Here is a 17,931-nt window from a genome sequence, read left to right on the forward strand (position 1 = left end):
TAGCGGGAATTGGAGAACGTTAATTATAATTAACGAGATAGGCGGGAAAGGACGGTTTTACCCTCGGAAGCTTTTAGAGGGATTTATTTGGCTTAGGGGCATTATGGTCTTTTGACCCTAAGGATATATATGGCATGAAGGCTGTAGAAAATACAGAGTTAAACAGAGCCATCCTCATCCTCTCTTCCTCTCTCTCCCGTACAAACTCTCCTCCATCTCTCTCTTCCAAATTTTGAGAGCCACCTTGGGGTTTTGAGCTAGGAAATCAAAGGTGGCAGCTAGAGGACTTGTTTCAACCATTGAAGGGGATTCAAAACAGGTTTCAAGGTGAGTTTTAGTCTTTGGTTTCAGGTGTTACTCTGTTTTCCCTTTTAGTTTTCAGTCCATGGTTTTGATGTGGGAAGTGGGAATCAAAGGGAGTTTTTGTGTTGGTTTGATTGGGATTTGATGAAGGTGAGATATGGGTGTTATTTGGGGGTTTAATTGTATGTTTGGAGGAGGATTAAAGATGGTATGAAGGACTGGTTTGAGAGGAAAGAACACAGGGGAAAAACTGGGTTTGTACGTGGGCATATTGCTGGTCTGGGCTGGGCGCCGCGGCACAGCTGTGGTGCGCCGCGGCCCTTGGCGTCTGGCAGGGGTAGGACCCTCTCTGTTTGAGGGCGCGCCGCGGTGCAGCAGGGGAGGGCTGCGGCCCTTAAGCCATTTTGACCAAAAACATGTTTTAGCTTGGGGATTCAAGCCATAGGCCTCGGGGTTGAACCTAGTACCCGGTTAAGTGGGGATTGATGTCCCGGAGGCTAGATATTGATTTGGGAACTTATGTTGGTCACTTTTATTGATAATACCTTATATTCGGTTATGACTAGGTGACCGCTAAAGGACTAAAAGTTGATCGTTCTCAAGGGTCGTTCTTATAATCGTTCTAGCTCGACTTTGAGGTAAGAAAATTGCACCCTGTGTATATGTGACATGCATGGCTATTATGATGCATGTTGGTTGATTATTATGTATGACATGCGTGGTTATTATTGATGCATGTCGGTTGATTATTATGTATGACATGCGTGGTTATTATTGATGCATGTCGGTTGATTATTATGTATGACATGCATGGCTATTCTTGATGCATGTTGGTTGAATATTAAACGTGACATGCCTGGCTGTTATTGGTGCATGTTGGATTGCTGGATATATTGCATATAATGCATGAGAAACATGTGATTAGGACATGCTTTGTATACTGGGTATGATATTGTTCAGAGCTTGAGCCTCTGTGGTTGCACATGGTCTTAATTGTACTGGTATCTGTTTAGTAAGCATGCTAAATACCCTGTTTATGGATATTGAACATGTGGTATATGATTGGTGGCATGACTTGCTTGTGTATGGCACTGACTCTAAAGTCGAGAATCATGCATTGAATGGATCTATGGCATTAATGCTAGACCGACCCTAGGGTCGAAGAACTTATAAGCGCTTGCCTGGTCTAAGACCAGATGATTTCAGCCAAGGTATATGACCCCGGTGACTGTTTGTCACATGGCTGGGGGACGCTGTCCCTAGTCACGACTCTAGAGTCGGGAGGATGGTTATGTTGGTGACTAATCACCATGCACCTATCCTAACCAAGCTTATGAAAGAATCACTTATCAGTTGAGCCCTGGTGACCCTATTGTCACATGGCTAGAAGGAGCGATGCTCATTTTTGTGACTTTTGGCTATTGTCACCTATCAGTATGGACCATTGGTTCCGAATGGTTACTATGGTTATTGTTGATATTATATCATGTTATATTGTGTTTTCTTGCTGGGCTTCGGCTCACGGGTGCTATGTGGTGCAGGTAGAGGCAAGAGGAAGCTGGACCATCCTTAAGTTGAAGAGCTTAGGTGATGTTGTGTACATATGCAGCTGCTCGTCCGCCACGGCCGAGGTTTAAAGTGGAACTAGGGTTGAACCCTGTTTTGCCGCTTAGAACGGCCTGTTGTATATATATTTTCTGTAATAAACTCTGAAACTTTATTTTCGGGATCCCAACGTATATATTAAACGTTCTAGTGAAACGTTACATCTTAACCAAAATGTTTAATCCCTAAATCGCTAATCATACTTAGTTACACGTTTTTGGCCAAATGACTCGATTAGTGAGTTTAGCACTGTTTACAAGGCACACCGTAACAGTCCCTGGAGTTGGGGCGTTACAGCCTCGAGGGCTGCCATGGCCTCGCTCTGGCGACGGTCCATCTCCATCTGCCTTTCACTTAGCTCCAAGCGCTGCCGTTCAATTTCTTGTTGCTGCCGCGCCATGATTTCGACAGCACTTTCCTGGCTGGCCCTCAGATTGGCCAGCTCCTCGTGCAACGCCCCTAGAGTGCTCTTCAGCGTCGCGTCATCCATTTCTTCCTCTTCAAATTCCAAATGTGGCTCATCCTCAGCCACGTTGGGAGGAGGAGGAGGAGGCGGGTTAGATGGTGTAGCGCCAGCCGCCTGTCCAGTTTTCCTGGTAGTTTTCGCCATTGATCTTCTCAACGATGCTGTATCTATCTCTCAATGAAAGCACCAGAATGTTGACCCAGATTTTGGCCAACTGACACGGAGTCAAAATACGCTTGACATTGATGAATACGTTGAAAAGAATGTGATGACGAAAATAATAAGAACACAAGATTTTATAGTGGTTCGGCCCCAGGATTTGGTAATAACCTACGTCCACTTGAATTGTTATTGATATAAGATCCAAAGGAGTGATCAAAGAACTAGGGTTCAATGATTTTCACCAACCTCTGAAGAGCAATACAATATAACCAGTTTGATAACTCTAATCTCAAGTGATCTAAAAGTAAGAAAAGAAAAAGCCCCCCCCCCCTCTTCCCTGAGCCCTCTTCTTCTATTTATAAGCTCAGGGAATATTTACATTGATTTGTTACAGATATTCTTTCCTAAATAATCGGATACTCAGGAAATCATGGGAGATAATTTCAGATTCCATCATAACTGCCTAAGATTTCCTCCGCGTATAATGTGTGTACGACCAGGCTGGTTGTATGAAGAAACCGATCGCATGATACTGAATGTCTTCCTGTTCGATAGTCGAACACAGATTCTGCCAGGTGTCAGCCACGTGTAATTAATGCATGCCATGCCATTCACTTCTGATTTTTGGGATAACACTTATCTCTCCAAAAACCATCAAAACACCTTGTTTGAATCTCCCAAAAGTATTTTGAGAGATTGATTTCTCTCAATCAATCTTGGGGAAAAATTGACTTCTCTTCTGAAAGACATTTTTTCACTATGTAGTATTTACTTTACATGCATTTGTTCATGTTTGTTTGATTTACTCCAGGGACTCATCGTTGTTAGTCATGCCCAACAATAGAATTTCCTACTCGACCAGTGATACATGCTCAGCTGACCAGGGAAGTTGTATCTGTTCTCTTGACCAGGAAAACTTTGCACCTAATCAGCTAAACTTTGTACCTGGCTAGTAGTTTACTCTTTTTTCTTGTGAAGAGAATTGTTGCTTAGCAGCTTTGATATTTTTCTCGTACAGCCGAGTTGTTGGCATTTATACTTTACTTTTCTTTGTTAACTTAAAACATTCTAAGTCTTTTTAGACTTAAAAAGTCATAAGTTTTTTGTGAATAGTAAAGTCACTCTGATGTATGCCTTATATTTTCGCATGAGTACGTAGTTTTCTAACTTTGAAATTCTAGACATTTCATAAGTCCATACTAAGTATACTTTCTCACACTCTTATTGCTCTAACATTTTATGAGCATAATATTTATTGTCACACGAATATTTGCTTCTAACTTGAAATTTTAAGTCCGGCGCTCGGGGTGAATTTCATGGTTAGAGCATTACCGGGAATTAAAGGGTAATGGGATATGGCTTATTGGTGTTTGAGGATATTGGGAATAGCGGGAATTGGAGGGTGTTAATTGTGATTAATGAAATAGGTGTGAAAGGACGGTTTTGCCCTTGGTGGCTGCTAAGGTTTCATTTTAGACCTAAGGGTATTTAGGTCTTTTTACCCTAAGAGATATATATCAGCCATTAAGGCTGTAAAAGAGTAATAAAAGCAGAGTCTCTCCTCCTTCTCTCCCGATAGATTTTCTTCCTCTTTTCTCTTTGGATTTTCGAGCTCAGTTTGAGGAATCGAGCCAAGGAACCAAGCTTAGCCAAGCTAGGGTTATGCTCCACCATTGAAGAGGGTGTGTTGCCAAGATTAAGGTGAGTTTCTAGCCACTAGAACTCTTGGTTTTGCTATGTTTTCTTAGTTAAGTTTCTGCTGGTTTTTGAGTTGGAAACTTGGGAATTGGTTGGAGTTTTGGCTAGGGTTCTTGGGGTTGTGGTCCCTAGGACATGTGGGGATGGTTTTTGGGTTAATTTGGCACCAAAAATGGGATTTGGAAGCATTAGAATCGAGTTAGAATTGAGGAAGTCGAAGAAGGAAGTTTCAGGGGTGGTGCTGTCTGGGGGTAGCGCTACAGCGCCCATCAGAGGGCGCTATAGCACTACACAGGGCTCAGTTGGGCGGTTTGTGATTCTGTCTTGAGCGCTGGGGCGCTAGAAGAGCAGCGCTGTAGCGCTACCCTGCTCCTTCAGAACCCTGTTTTGGGTGTTTTTAAGGGCTTTTGGCTTGGGGTTTCAATCCTTAAGGGCCGGGATCGAATCTACTCACTATGTGGGCATGTTTCGAGGTCCCGAGGGTGGGGTTTAGGTTAAGACCCTATCTTTGGTAAATTTCATTAATTGGAGATTATTTGGTTATGACTAGGTGACTGCTAAAGGACTAAAAGCTGATCATTCTCAAGGGTCGTTCCTCTAATCGTTCTAGCTCGACTTTGAGGTAAGAAAACTGCACCCTGTGTATTTGTGACATGCATGGCTGTTCTTGATGCATGTTGGTTGACTGTTAAACGTGGCATGCATGGCTGTTATTGGTGCATGTTGGATTGTTGAATATATTGCATATGATGCATAAGAAACACGTGATTAGGACATGCTTTATATACTGAGTATGATATTGTTCAGAGCTTGAGCCTCTGTGGTTGCACATGGTCCTAATTGTACTGGTATCTGTTAGTAAGCATGCTAAATACCTTGTTTATGGATATTGGACATGTGATATATGTTTGGTGGCATGGCTTACTTGTGTATGGCGCTGGCTTATTAGTCAGAATCGACAATAGTGTCAGATCCGTCTGTGAAGCTGTGACTTATTAGTTAAGTTCACCACGGGCTGAGCACTGGTCGTGTTTTACCGACCCAAGGGTCAGAGGTGGCAGTGCGTTGTGAACGCCGGGCCAAATAAAGATTAGATCTAATCGAGGTCGGCATCGAATGACTCATATGGGGTATTAATGCTGGACCGACCGGAAGGTCAATAAGAACTATAAGCGCTTGCCTGGTCTATGACCAGATGTTTATGGCCAAGGTGTATGACCCCGGTGACTGTTTGTCACATGGCCAAGGGACGCTGTCCATAGCACGACTCTAGGGTCGGGAGGAAGGTTATGTTGGTGACCATTCACCATGCACCTGTCCTAATCAAACTTACGAAAGGATCACTTGTCAGTTAAGCCCTGGTGACCCTATCGTCACATGGCTAGAAGGAGCGATGCTCATTATTGTGACTTTTGGCTATTGTCACCTATTTGCTTGGACTAACAGTCCTGAATGGTTATTATGATCGTTGTTGAGACTATGTCACGCTTTATTGTGTTTTCTTGCTGGGCTTCGGTTCACGGGTGCTACGTGGTGCAGGTAAAGGCAAGAGGAAGCTGGACCATCTTTGAGTTGGAGAGCTTAGGTGATGATGTGTACATATGCAGCTGCTCGTCCGCCACGGTCGAGGTTTAAAGTGGAACTAGGGTTGAACCCTGTTTTGCCGCTTAGAACGGCCTGTTGTAAATATTTTCTGTAATAAACTCTAAAACTTTATTTTCAGGATCCCAATGTGTATATTAAACGTTCTAGTGAAACGTTACACTTCAACCAAAATGTTTTTAATCCCTAAACTGCTAATCATACTTAGTTCACGATTTTGACCAAATGTCTCGGTTAGCGAGTTTAGCACTGTTTACAAGGCACACCGTAACAGTCCCTGGAGTTTGGGGCGTTGCATTTTTTGTGGTCAAATATTTGTTAATGTATATATTTGTTTTGTATGATCTGAGAATATTCTGGTTATATATGTGTTTAATTTGTAGGTTTTTTAATTTTGGGGATAGTTTGAAATATAGTCGCTATGTTGCCCAATATAGAGTTAGTAAAATTAATAAAAGTTTAATAATTAATTAAATAAAAATTTAAGTATAATTAAAAATTCATCAAAAAAATAATTTTTAACTATAATTTAAATAAAATAAAATTACCAATCATAATAATTAATAATTAATTTTAACATTAATATTAGATGTTTTGTAATTGAAAAAGTTAAAAATATAAATGATTTAATAAAATATAAATATAATAAAATTGTTATTGATTAAGTAAATAATCCAATACAAATTGAAGAATTTAATAAAAAATTACAAAATGAAATTAATGTATAATTAAATTAATTTTAAAATAAAAGTAATAAATAAGTAAATGTTAAAGTAAACTGATCAAAGGACACGTGGCACTACATGATTGGTCCACATTGTTATTATTCTTAAAATAATTTTCAATTTATTTTTTAATTTAACAAAAAATAAAATTTACATTAAAGTATGAAAATTTTAAATTTTAAAAAATAAAATTTTTTTTTAAAAAATTCAAACTTTTTTTCAATTTAAGATTAAGTATGAAAAATAAATTTTTTTTAAAATTTAATATTTTTATTGTTAATATCCTCAAAATTTTTAATTTATTATTATTATTATTATTATTATTGTTGTTGTTGACGCCGTTTTTCGTCAACAGTGAAAGAAGAACACGTAAACAATAATAAGTAATGGCCAATAAAAATACGATAATACAAACGAGATTTTTTACGTGGTTCAGCAGTTAAATTTACCTAGTCCACGAGTCTTTGTTATTAAACTTAAGATGATCTCTGAAAATTCTTCAAGGATGAATTCTCTAGAGTTTTCTCTCAAGATCACAAAAATTCGGTCATTTACAATGGTTCATGACCTTTCTATTTATAGAGAAGGTCTCATAATACTATCTCACATATTTCGGGAAGTTATTCTATAAATGCAAATAAATTAAATAGCATTAAATGCCTGCAATCCGATATACAAGGAAACGTCCCCTGAAGATCAGGGGGCGTATAACTGATCAAATAATATCCCTTGATTGTAGGGGATTTTCAGTAATAAATGTAGACCACGTCTCTTATGGATGACTCATTAGGATATTCAAAGTTATTATCCTATATCACCAAGGCCCTATTCTCCCAGGTTTCTTATTGACTTTCGAGCTATAGCATCTCCCCGAGGCCACATGACTTCGAGCTCATACGCACGTCAGGCTCGGAGCCCTGATCCGAGGCCATCCCGAGAACAGATGTACCTCGGGGTCTATCTTTCGAGCTTGTGAGGATTTCGAGGCTAGCATCTTCGAAGTCGTCTCTGCTTCGCAGGCTCGATGTTTAGATTTCAAACATACTCCAGACTTTACGAGTTCATTCATTATGAATCCAGCATTCGAGATCACAATTCTCATGGCTCGAAATCTGGGTGTAACATCTTGCCCCCTCAAAAGTATTTGTTCGAATCCTATGAGAAGGAAGCTTTTGAACTACTTTCTTCGGGAACCGTACTGTCACATACTTGAGAATGGACACGTGTCAGTTGGGTATTGCCCATTCAGGGTACTCGAGTACCTTGGAAATCTGCCCACGATCATTCGCCTGCCACCTTTCTAGTACCATCATATCAGTAATCCCTATCCGTTGGATCTTGCAAGGGTTTTATTCAATGCCCCAGATTAATCCCCTTTTACCGTCTATATATAAGAACCCATTCATCGTCTTCCTTTTATTTTTCGCTCATCAGAAGAAAGAACAAAAACAAAACCAGAAACTCTCCCTGAGAACTTCTTGCTTGTGCATGTTTTCTCAGCCGAAGAAGCAAAGGACCGCCGGTTTGTTCGAGATCATAAGCTCATACCTGCAGCCTCTCCTTCAATCAACGATTTCTATTCAATCGCCTTCATTGTGTAAGTATCTGATTATCTTTTTGTTTTCCTTTATGCCAGTTTTCTATCTGCGTTGTTCTTGTTATTTCTGGGAATGCACTAGTTTACTTTCTTAGTTTGTCACGCTAGGAGAATTTTAACCAATAGGCTTTCATGTTTAAGCCTCCATGCTAGGTTTAAATCACTGGTTCTGAATCCAGTTTTTGGTGTAGAACAAGGTATCTTTTTCCTGGGTTTCAAAATTTAAATGACATATATTGCACACCAAGATATTGGGTACGAAATCGCACGTTACCCAAGATTACCTTTTCTGAGTAACCGCCACCCTTTTTCCCTGATATTTCAGGATTTTCAAAAAAAAAAATTATATCCACTCTCCTCTTTTTCCTCGTCGAATACACGTTCCGACTCTTTAATAAGGGTCTTAGTATCGAGCTCGTTTCGTCCTTAAGTTCCGAGCTTGTCCTATCAAGCTCGCAACTTTTGAACTCTTGCATGCATGGCCCTCACCATTTTTTCTTTCTCGCTAGATGTCACTGAATCTGGAAAGACGGTGGGGGTCGTTGCTGGCAATCCCTTACTCACCCAAAACCCCGAACCCGGAGTCGCTGTTTGCTCGGAATCAACGTTTAATTCGTGAGTATGATCTCGCGCGCGAACAGGAGGATATTCGAGCTCATTATCGCCGCCAAATTGACAAGGTCATAGAGAAGAAAAGGAGAACCCTTCGAGAGGCTATTTATCCAGAATCCAATTCAGGGCCCAGGCCGATCCCGCTCGACCCTAAATTGAAAGTGACTGTTGCGTACAGTCTGGGAGAGCTCCAATTTTCACTCATGGGGGAGCCTTCTACCTCGCAACCGAGGAGGGAATTCTTTGAGGCCGAGAACTACTGGAGCTCGGTCACCTCGATAAATCAGGTAACTGATATCCTGGCCTTCCATGGTCTCAGGTTGTCAGGCTCCTTGAGATGTCGAGCTTCGACCGCTAGCGAACAAAGCTGCTATGCCCCAGGGACTAGAAACCCTGACAACAGGCTAAGGTACGCGACATGGAGTCAGGAACACATGAAGGCAGGAGCGCTACTGCCTTTGAAGTCTTTCTTCAAAGACTTCATGGATTTTGTTGGGTTGGCTCCATTCCAACTCAACACCAATTCTTACAGGGTTCTGTCTGCCCTGAGGTCGTTATACAATGAGCTTAAGTGGAAAGGACCTTCACCACAGGAGATTTTATACCTCTTCTGTCTGAAAAGCAACCCCTCCCGAGCTCGGGGAGGAGACGACTTTTACTATCTTTCGAGCTACCCCAAAGAGAAAAAGGTGTTTGAGGATCTTCCTAATCATCCACCTGACTTTAAAAAAGCCTTATTTTGCACAGATGGCTTGTCCCCGTCTCGATGCTACTCATTCAGACGGGTTCGTAAGTATTCCAACCTTCTTTATCTCTGTGCTCGGGCTTTTATTTGTGGGTTCATACTTAGTTGCAATGTCTCTTTATTTTCCAGACAATTTTCACCGTCGTACTCCCGACGACGTGATGAAGGGGCATAGAGAGACTCTGCTCCAACTCCCTTACGGCAGGAGATCCCTCTCATATCTCTTGCATGAGAGTAAGCTCCGAGATTGTGGGCTTTTGGGAGATGGCCAGTCCACCTCGGACTGGTCCAATAAAAAGTATGATCGTTGGGAGGAGGTTCCTTTGCCCACAGGCGTCCTCCCTCCAAGGAGAGAAGTGAGGCCTCCACCCCTAGCTCGCCGAAGAAGCCCGCCATCGGGGAACGAGGCTAATGATGAAGCCTCGAGTTCAGACTCGGATGATCAAGGTAAAGTCATCCTTAGCTCGAGAATGTGGTCCCCCACCTTATTAAAATACAAACCCGATAGGTTAGTGTAACGCCCTAACTCCTGGGACCATTACGGTGTGCCTTGTAAATAGTGCTAAACTCGCTAATCGAGTCATTTGGCCAAAATCGTGATCTAAGTATGATTAGCGGTTTAGGGAATAAACATTTAGGTTAAGATGTAACGTTTCACTAGAACGTTTAATATATACATTGGGATCCCGAAAATATAAATTTCAGAGTTTATTTCAGAAAATATTTACAACAGGCCGTCCTAAGCGGCAAAACAGGGTTCAACCCTAGTTCCACTTTAAACCTCGGCCGTGGCGGTCGAGCAGCTGCATATGTACACGTCATCACCTAAGCTCTCCAACTCAAGGGTGGTCCAGCTTCCTCTTGCCTTTACCTGCACCACATAGCACCCGTGAGCCGAAGCCCAGCAAGAAAACATAACACTACACTTAAGCATTATCAAATGTTTATCATTATAATCACACGGAGCATAAAGCTTCCAAACCAATGAGTGAACGTCACATGATTCAAGAGGGAGAGTGGCTGTTAAGTAAGCCACTAGCCTCCAAGCTCTCTTTTCTAGCGGGAGAGTGGCTGTTAAGTAAGCCGCTAGCCTCCAAGTTCTCTTTTCTAGCGGGAGAGTGGCTGTTAAGTAAGCCACTAGCCTCCAAGCTCTGGTTCCTAGCAAGAGAGTGGCTGATAGGTAAGCCACTAGCCTTCAAGCTCTGTTTATTCATCAACCCTCAGGGCCAGTCAGGCATTAATGCTCCTTGAGTCATTCAATGCTAGTAGTCGATTAGATCTAATCTCTGTTGGCTTGCGTGATTCACGCTAAGGCCGTTCTGACAAGTAAGTCAGCGCTTCCTGACCTGTGTCCAGTATCACTGCCGAACCTGACAAGTAAGTCACAGCTTCACAGCTGATACTAACACTTTTGTCGATCTGACTAGTTAGTCAGTACCATACACAAGTAAGCAATGCTATCAATAAGTATCATATGCCAGTTATCCAAGAATAGGGCATTCAGCATGCTTACTAAACAGTCATATGCAAATGGGCAAGATTGCCAAGCATTCATTATGCTAACAATGTTTACATTTAAACATTCAACATGCATCAATCATAGCCATGCATGTCATACTCAATAGCCAATCAACATGCATCATAATAGCCATGCATGTCATGCTCAATAATCAATCAACATGCATCCATAGTAGCCATGCATGTCACATATACACAGGGTGCAGTTTTCTTACCTCGGGTTCGAGCGAGAATTAATAAAAGAAACGACCTTTGAGAACGATCAGCTTTTAATCCTTTAGCGGTCACCTAGTCATAACCAAACATATGGGATACCATTAATAAAATGTCCCCAAACCAAAACCTAACTTCCGGGACCTCAAATACTACTCAACCGGGTAGTAGGTTCAACCCCGAGGCCTAAAGCTTGAACCCCCAAGCTAAAAACCCCATTATGGCAAAAATGACCTTAAGGGCTGCGGCCCGCCCCCCAAACAGAGGCGCCCAAAACCCAGTTCACACCAAGGGCCGCGGCTCTCCCTGGCCATGCCGCGGCGCAACCCCCTAGTTCAGCAAAAAACCCCTGTTTTTCTTCCCCTACGTTTTCTCTTAGAACCAATCCATCAAACCCAGTTAAACACCACTCAAACCTCCAATACAATCCATAAACTTGTTCCATACCACAACCTTAATAAAACCCAAAGCAAACCCCAATAAAAACTTTCTCAAATCCAAACAAGCCACCATAAAACACAAGCTGAAATCTAACACTAAAATAGGGTATAGCCAGAAAGTTAGTGGATAAAGCTCACCTTAAACCCAAGCTTGAACCTCCTTTAATGGCTGTGACAAGTTCCTAAGCCCAAACCTCAATTCCTAGCTTGTTCCCTTTGACCTCCATGCATAACTCCTCAAGGTGACTCTCAAAATTCAAGGAGAAGGATGAAGGAAAGACTTGTACGGGAAGGAAGGGAGAAGGATAAAGATTGGCTCTGTTTTGGTTCTATTTTTCCACAGCCTTCTAATTGATACTTATCCCATGCCAAAAGACCTAAGTGCCCCTAGGTCACTAAAAGCTTCTAAACACCTCCAAGGGTAAGATCTTCATTTCAAACCAATACCGTTAATTATAATTAACGCTTCCCAATTTCCCATTAATCTCCATATTCTCAAATACCAATAAATCATATCCCATTAACCTTTAATTCCCGGTAATGCTCTAATCATTAATATCACCTCGAGCCCCGAACTTAAGCCCGTTATGACCAGACCGAACACTTACATCTCATGATCGTCTCATGTCGAAAAGCTCGAACCAATCCACATACAATGTGGTAAAATTATATTTAATCTCAACCATGCACCCAAAATATACAATTACGCCCACAGTGGCCAAATTACCAAAATGCCCTTGCATTTAAAATATAAGCCCATAAGCATGCATTCACCATCATATAATAATATAATTCACATAGACATGCATATAATCATTAAATATCATAAAAAATCAATTATGGCCCTCCCGAACTCCTAATCAAGGTCCTAAACCTTATTAGGAAATTCGGGGCATTACAGTTAGTCTTATGCCCGGATGATAGGGACCACTTCTATATATGGACTTAGGTAGATGACCGAGTTCATAGGTTTGATAGTTGGCTCGGGAAGTATGACATTATGTACAGTCTGAACGAGGTGTGGAACGGGATAGCCATCCAATATGGGACAAATGACTATAGGGACCTTTCGAGGTTGACGTCCACCTATAGGGAAGGTACTCCCCCCGCCTCTTCTGAAGATGGGGGAATTTCGTGGTCCCCGAGTTCAAGTTCGGGAGAGAGTTCCAGTTAGGTCTTTCTTTACTTGGTTTTTTATTTTTTATCTTCCAAGTTTATTAGCATTATGTTTAACTTCAATTGGAACTGTGCAGGTGCCATGGATCCCGACCTCGACGCTGTGCTTTTTAGTGATGAGGGAACTGGAGCTCAGAAGAGTAAGTGCCCGAGAGCCTCGCGGAGGTCCGACCGACCATCCAAGGTCCCCAACGGTCCGACCAGACGCTCCGAGAAGACCCCAATGGCTCAGGCTACTACGAGCACAACCGAGGAGTCGAATGTCCAAGTTGATGCATCTGGTTGAACCGTGCCCATCTTGCTTCCTCCAGTTGACACTCAAATCTTCCGTCTCCAAGGCCCCCGAAGAAATCTTCCGTCTCCAAGGTCCTACTGCCGATGGCCCGACCTCATGTTGAGGAGTTTGTGCTTGACGGTGCTGCTGGGACCCAAGGGGCTGTGCTTAGCTCGGACGTTCTCTCTCGAGTGGGTCAGAGTTTTTCAGGCTTCGGCACCGACCATTGGGACCTTGTGCACAAGGCCTCAGACTGTAATACTCTTTATGATAAGAGTATTGAACTTACTGCCGCGGTAAGCTTCGCAACTCTCCTTTAATTGCTTGTGTCTCGGCTCGTGATCTAATTCATTCTTTGTATTTCAGGCCCTTGTCGTTTCAACACAGCTTAATTATAAGCTGACCAACGAGGTGCACACGAGTATGTCTCTAGCCCAAGAGTCGAGGGATCTCCAGCTTAAGATGGCTGATGAACTCAAGGACTGGAAGACCGAACTCGAGAATGTGAAGACCCGTCTCGCGGAGCTGGAGAAGACAAAAGCCGAGCTTGAACAGGCGAAGACTCGTCTTGCTGAGCTGGAGAAGGCTAATGCTAAGCTCGAGGAGGATAAAGCTGCTACTTTCGACATCATGGAAAGCGAGAAGGCTCGTCTCCTGGACGAGTTCAAAGAGCAGAAGGTGAAGGCGGTCGACCAGGCCATGTACAAAATTTGGGTTGACAATGCTGACCTTGACACCAGCTTCCTGGGTCCTCTCGAGGCCAAGTTTGTAGAGCGGTGGAATGCCCGTCTTGAGGCGAGTGAACCTGCTCGAGAGGCTGCTCAGAAGGATAGTCATGCTATTCGTCCTGGGGGGTCTAGTGCCGTTGACGCTGGAAAAGCCAAGGGAACTGCTCCTTCCTGATCCTCACCTCAGGGCTGCGTCCCTTTATTTTTTTGTAACTATTTTAATTTATGCCCGTAGGGATGATACAATTTCTTTTTATATTAATACATATGCTTTACATTTCTTGGTTCGAAATATTTTGCATATATTTTATATTAATGAATCGTTTATGTTTATTTCTTCATACAAACATAGTTTGGATTTAGGATCGAGACTCGACGCATTCATGCATCGTTTGTTCGAATTATCCGCTTCCGATCTCATTATTTATCAAGGTCGGATATTACTTTAACCATGAACTCGAAAGTACTTGTATGGTATGTAATGTGAATGGTTTAGTTATATCTTATTGCTAAGTTACTTTTTCTTGTCCTCAGTTATTTCTCCGAGGTCTTGAGTTCGAAACTATTTTCCTTTAAGATATTCCAGCCTCGATCTCGACTTATCTTGAAGTAGGTTTAGGTTTCCACTTATCGTTGATTAGTTTTAGCTGGTTTGCTCCAAACCTGTTAAGTTCGCACATTTGGTTAAATCCAAACATTTTTATCTTTTGATAATTTGGTTATGTCCAAACTATCTAAGCTTGCGTATCTGGTTACATCCAAATACTTGTATGTTTTTTATAATTCGCTTATGTCCAAAATATCTAAGCTCGCGCATCTGGTTATGTCCAAACACTTGTATGTATTTCGTGCATGTTATTTTATTTTTTAAGCGGATGGTATATATACCCATGATGCCCCCTTAATATCCTATGAGTGTGACCATAGGTTATTAAATTAAGAGAGATTGTAAAAATAAAAAGAGATAACATATTGAACGAAATAGATCTTTATTTGATGGAATTCAAAAGCAGACAAATTAATACAGATAGAAAATCATGGTTATAGGCAACACTTTTCCTATACTATTGGTAGTAAGGTCTTAGGTGTTCGCCATTCCATGCTCGCAGTACCAGGCTCCCATCCAATCTTGCTAGCTTGTAAACACCGGGCCGGATGACTGACTCTATCTGGTACGGTCCTTCCCAATTCGGCCCGAGCACACCAGCTGCCGAATCTCGTGTTGCCAAAAATACGCGTCTCAACACCAGATCTCCCATTCCGGACTTTCGATCTCGAACCCTCTTGTTGAAATACCTGGTAGCTCATTGCTGGTAGGCAGCGTTCCTCAGCTGAGCCTCGTTTCTCTTTTCTTCAATCAAGTCTAAGGTTTCTTCGAGCTGAGTGTGGTTTGAGTTTTGGTCATAAATCTGAGTTCGGATTGTTGGAATTTTGACCTCGATAGGCAACATTGCCTCGCAACCGTATGCTAGAGAGAATGGGGTATGCCTTGTTGATGTCCGAGCTGTGGTCCTATATCCCCATAGGACTTGGGGCAATTCTTCGGGCCATCGTCCCTTTGCCTCCTCCAACTTTTTCTTTAGTGAACTCTTGAGAGTTTTGTTTACAACCTCGACCTGGCTATTCTCCTGAGGATGAGCTACTGATGAGAAACTCTTTATTATTCCGTTCTTTTCACAAAAGTTGGTAAACAAGTCACAATCGAACTGGGTTCCATTGTCGAATACAATCTTCCTCGGCATCCCATATCGGCATACGATGTTTTTTACCACGAAGTCAAGGATCTTTTTAGAAGTTATTGTTGCCAATGGTTCAGCCTCTGTCCACTTCGTAAAGTAATCCACGACGACTACAACATATTTTACTCCACCCTTGCCAGTTGGGAGAGAACCTATGAGGTCGATTCCCCATACCGCAAATGGCCATGGGGAAGTCAACATGGTCAGCTCGGATGGTGGAGCTCGGGGTATCGTGACGAATCTCTGGCATTTGTCTCATTTCTTCACGTACTCGAAAGAATCCGTTCTAATGGTAGGCCAGAAATATCCTTGGCGTATGATCTTCTTGGATAGGTTATGCCCCCCGGTGTGATCTCCGCAGAACCCTTCATGAATTTCTTCAATGATCTTCTTAGCTTCGGGGGGAGTTACGCACCGAAGTAATGGCATGGAATATCCCCTTTTGTATAGCTTTCCATCCAAAATGGTGTAACAGGGAAGTTGATACATTAACTTTCAAGCCTGGTTCCGATCTTTTGGAAGGACTCCGTTCTCGAGATATTCAACTATTGGGGTCATCCAGGTAGGCTCTGTTTCAATCATACACACATCTTCCTCCTCTGGCTCGTTAATGCTAGGTGCCGATAGGTGTCCTATCGGAACAACGTTCCGCTCAACATTCTCAGCGGAGGTGGTGAGCCGAGCCAAGGCATCAGCATTTGAGTTCCGCTCTCGGGGAACCTGTTCGATTGCATAAAATTTGAAACACTCCAATGCGGATTTTGCCTTCTCCAAATAAGCTGCCATTCTCGTGCCACGAGCCTGGTATTCTCCTAAGATTTGGTTAACCACGAGCTGGGAGTCGCTGTAGCAATGTATTGCTTTAGCTTTGAGCTCCTTGGCTATACGAAGCCCCGTCAGTAAAGCCTCGTATTCAGCCTCATTGTTCGATGCTTTGAAGTTAAATCTTAGGGCAGAATGAAATCGGCTCCCTGCGGGGGTAATCAAAATGATCCCTGCCCTCGATCCATTTTCATTGGATGAGCCATCGACGTATAGTTTCCACAGCTCGTGGGTCGGGGTTATGACTTCGTCGTTGGTCATGCCAGTACATTCTACTATAAAGTCCGCCAATGCATGTGCCCTAATGGTCGTTCTCGGGTGGTAGGTGATCTCGAACTATCCGAGTTCAACCGCCCATTTAAGAAGTCGGCCTGAAGCCTCTGGTTTAGACAAGACTTGCCTAAGTGGTTGATCAGTCAACACATGGATGGGATGCGCTTGAAAGTAGGGGTGAAGTTTATGAGATGAATGAATTAAACTGAGAGCCAGCTTCTCCATCAAGGGGTACCTTGACTCTGCCCCCAGTAACCTTTTACTAATGTAATAAACAGGTCTTTGTACCTTCTCTTCTTCTCGGACGAGCACGGCACTTATTGCGTGTTCGGTGCTGGACAGGTATAGGTACAGTACTTCTCCCGTTTCAGGTTTTGATAAGATGGGGGTTTAGCGAGGTGCTTTTCAAGCTCCTGGAATGCCAGCTCGCACTCCTCTGTCCATTCAAATTTCTTACCTCCCCTCAAAAGGTTGAAAAATGGGAGACAACGGTCCATAGATTTCGAAATAAACCTACTTAGGGCCGCCATCCTGCCGGTCAAACTTTGGACATCCTTGTGTCTTCGAGGTGAGGGCATGTCAATCACGGCCTGGATCTTGTCGGGGTTGGCTTCTATTCCACGAGCGTTCACGATAAAGCCCAAGAATTTTCCTGAAGATACTCTGAAAGTGCACTTCTGAGGATTCAGTTTCATGTTATACTTTCGGAGCATGCCAAAGCACTCTTCGAGGTCGTCAACATGGTTATTGTTAAGTTGATACTTGACAAGCATGTCGTCAACAAAAACTTCCATGTTGTTGCCTATATGTTATGAAAACATCATGTTCACGAGTCGCTGGTATGTGGCCCCAGCATTTTTGAGCCTGAATGGCATGACATTGTAACAGTATAGCCCCTTATCCGTTATGAAGCTCGTATGTTCCTGGTCGGGGGCATGCATGGGAATCTGGTTATATCCAGAGTAAGCATCCATGAACGACATCAGGCCATGCCCCGCCGTGGCATCCACGAGCTGGTCAAGCCTTGGTAATGGAAAACAGTCTTTCGGGCAAGCTTTGTTGAGGTCTGAATAGTCAATACAGGTCCGCCACATCCCATTGGGTTTTGGGACCAATACCGGATTGGCTACCCAGTCAGGGTAAAAGGCATCCCTAATGAATCGATTTGCTTTTAACCTGTCAACCTCCTCCTTCAGTGCCTTCTTTCTGTCTTCGTCCAGCAGTCTTTGCTTT

Source organism: Humulus lupulus, chromosome 7, assembly GCF_963169125.1.
Source record: "Humulus lupulus chromosome 7, drHumLupu1.1, whole genome shotgun sequence".
NCBI lineage: Eukaryota > Viridiplantae > Streptophyta > Magnoliopsida > Rosales > Cannabaceae > Humulus > Humulus lupulus.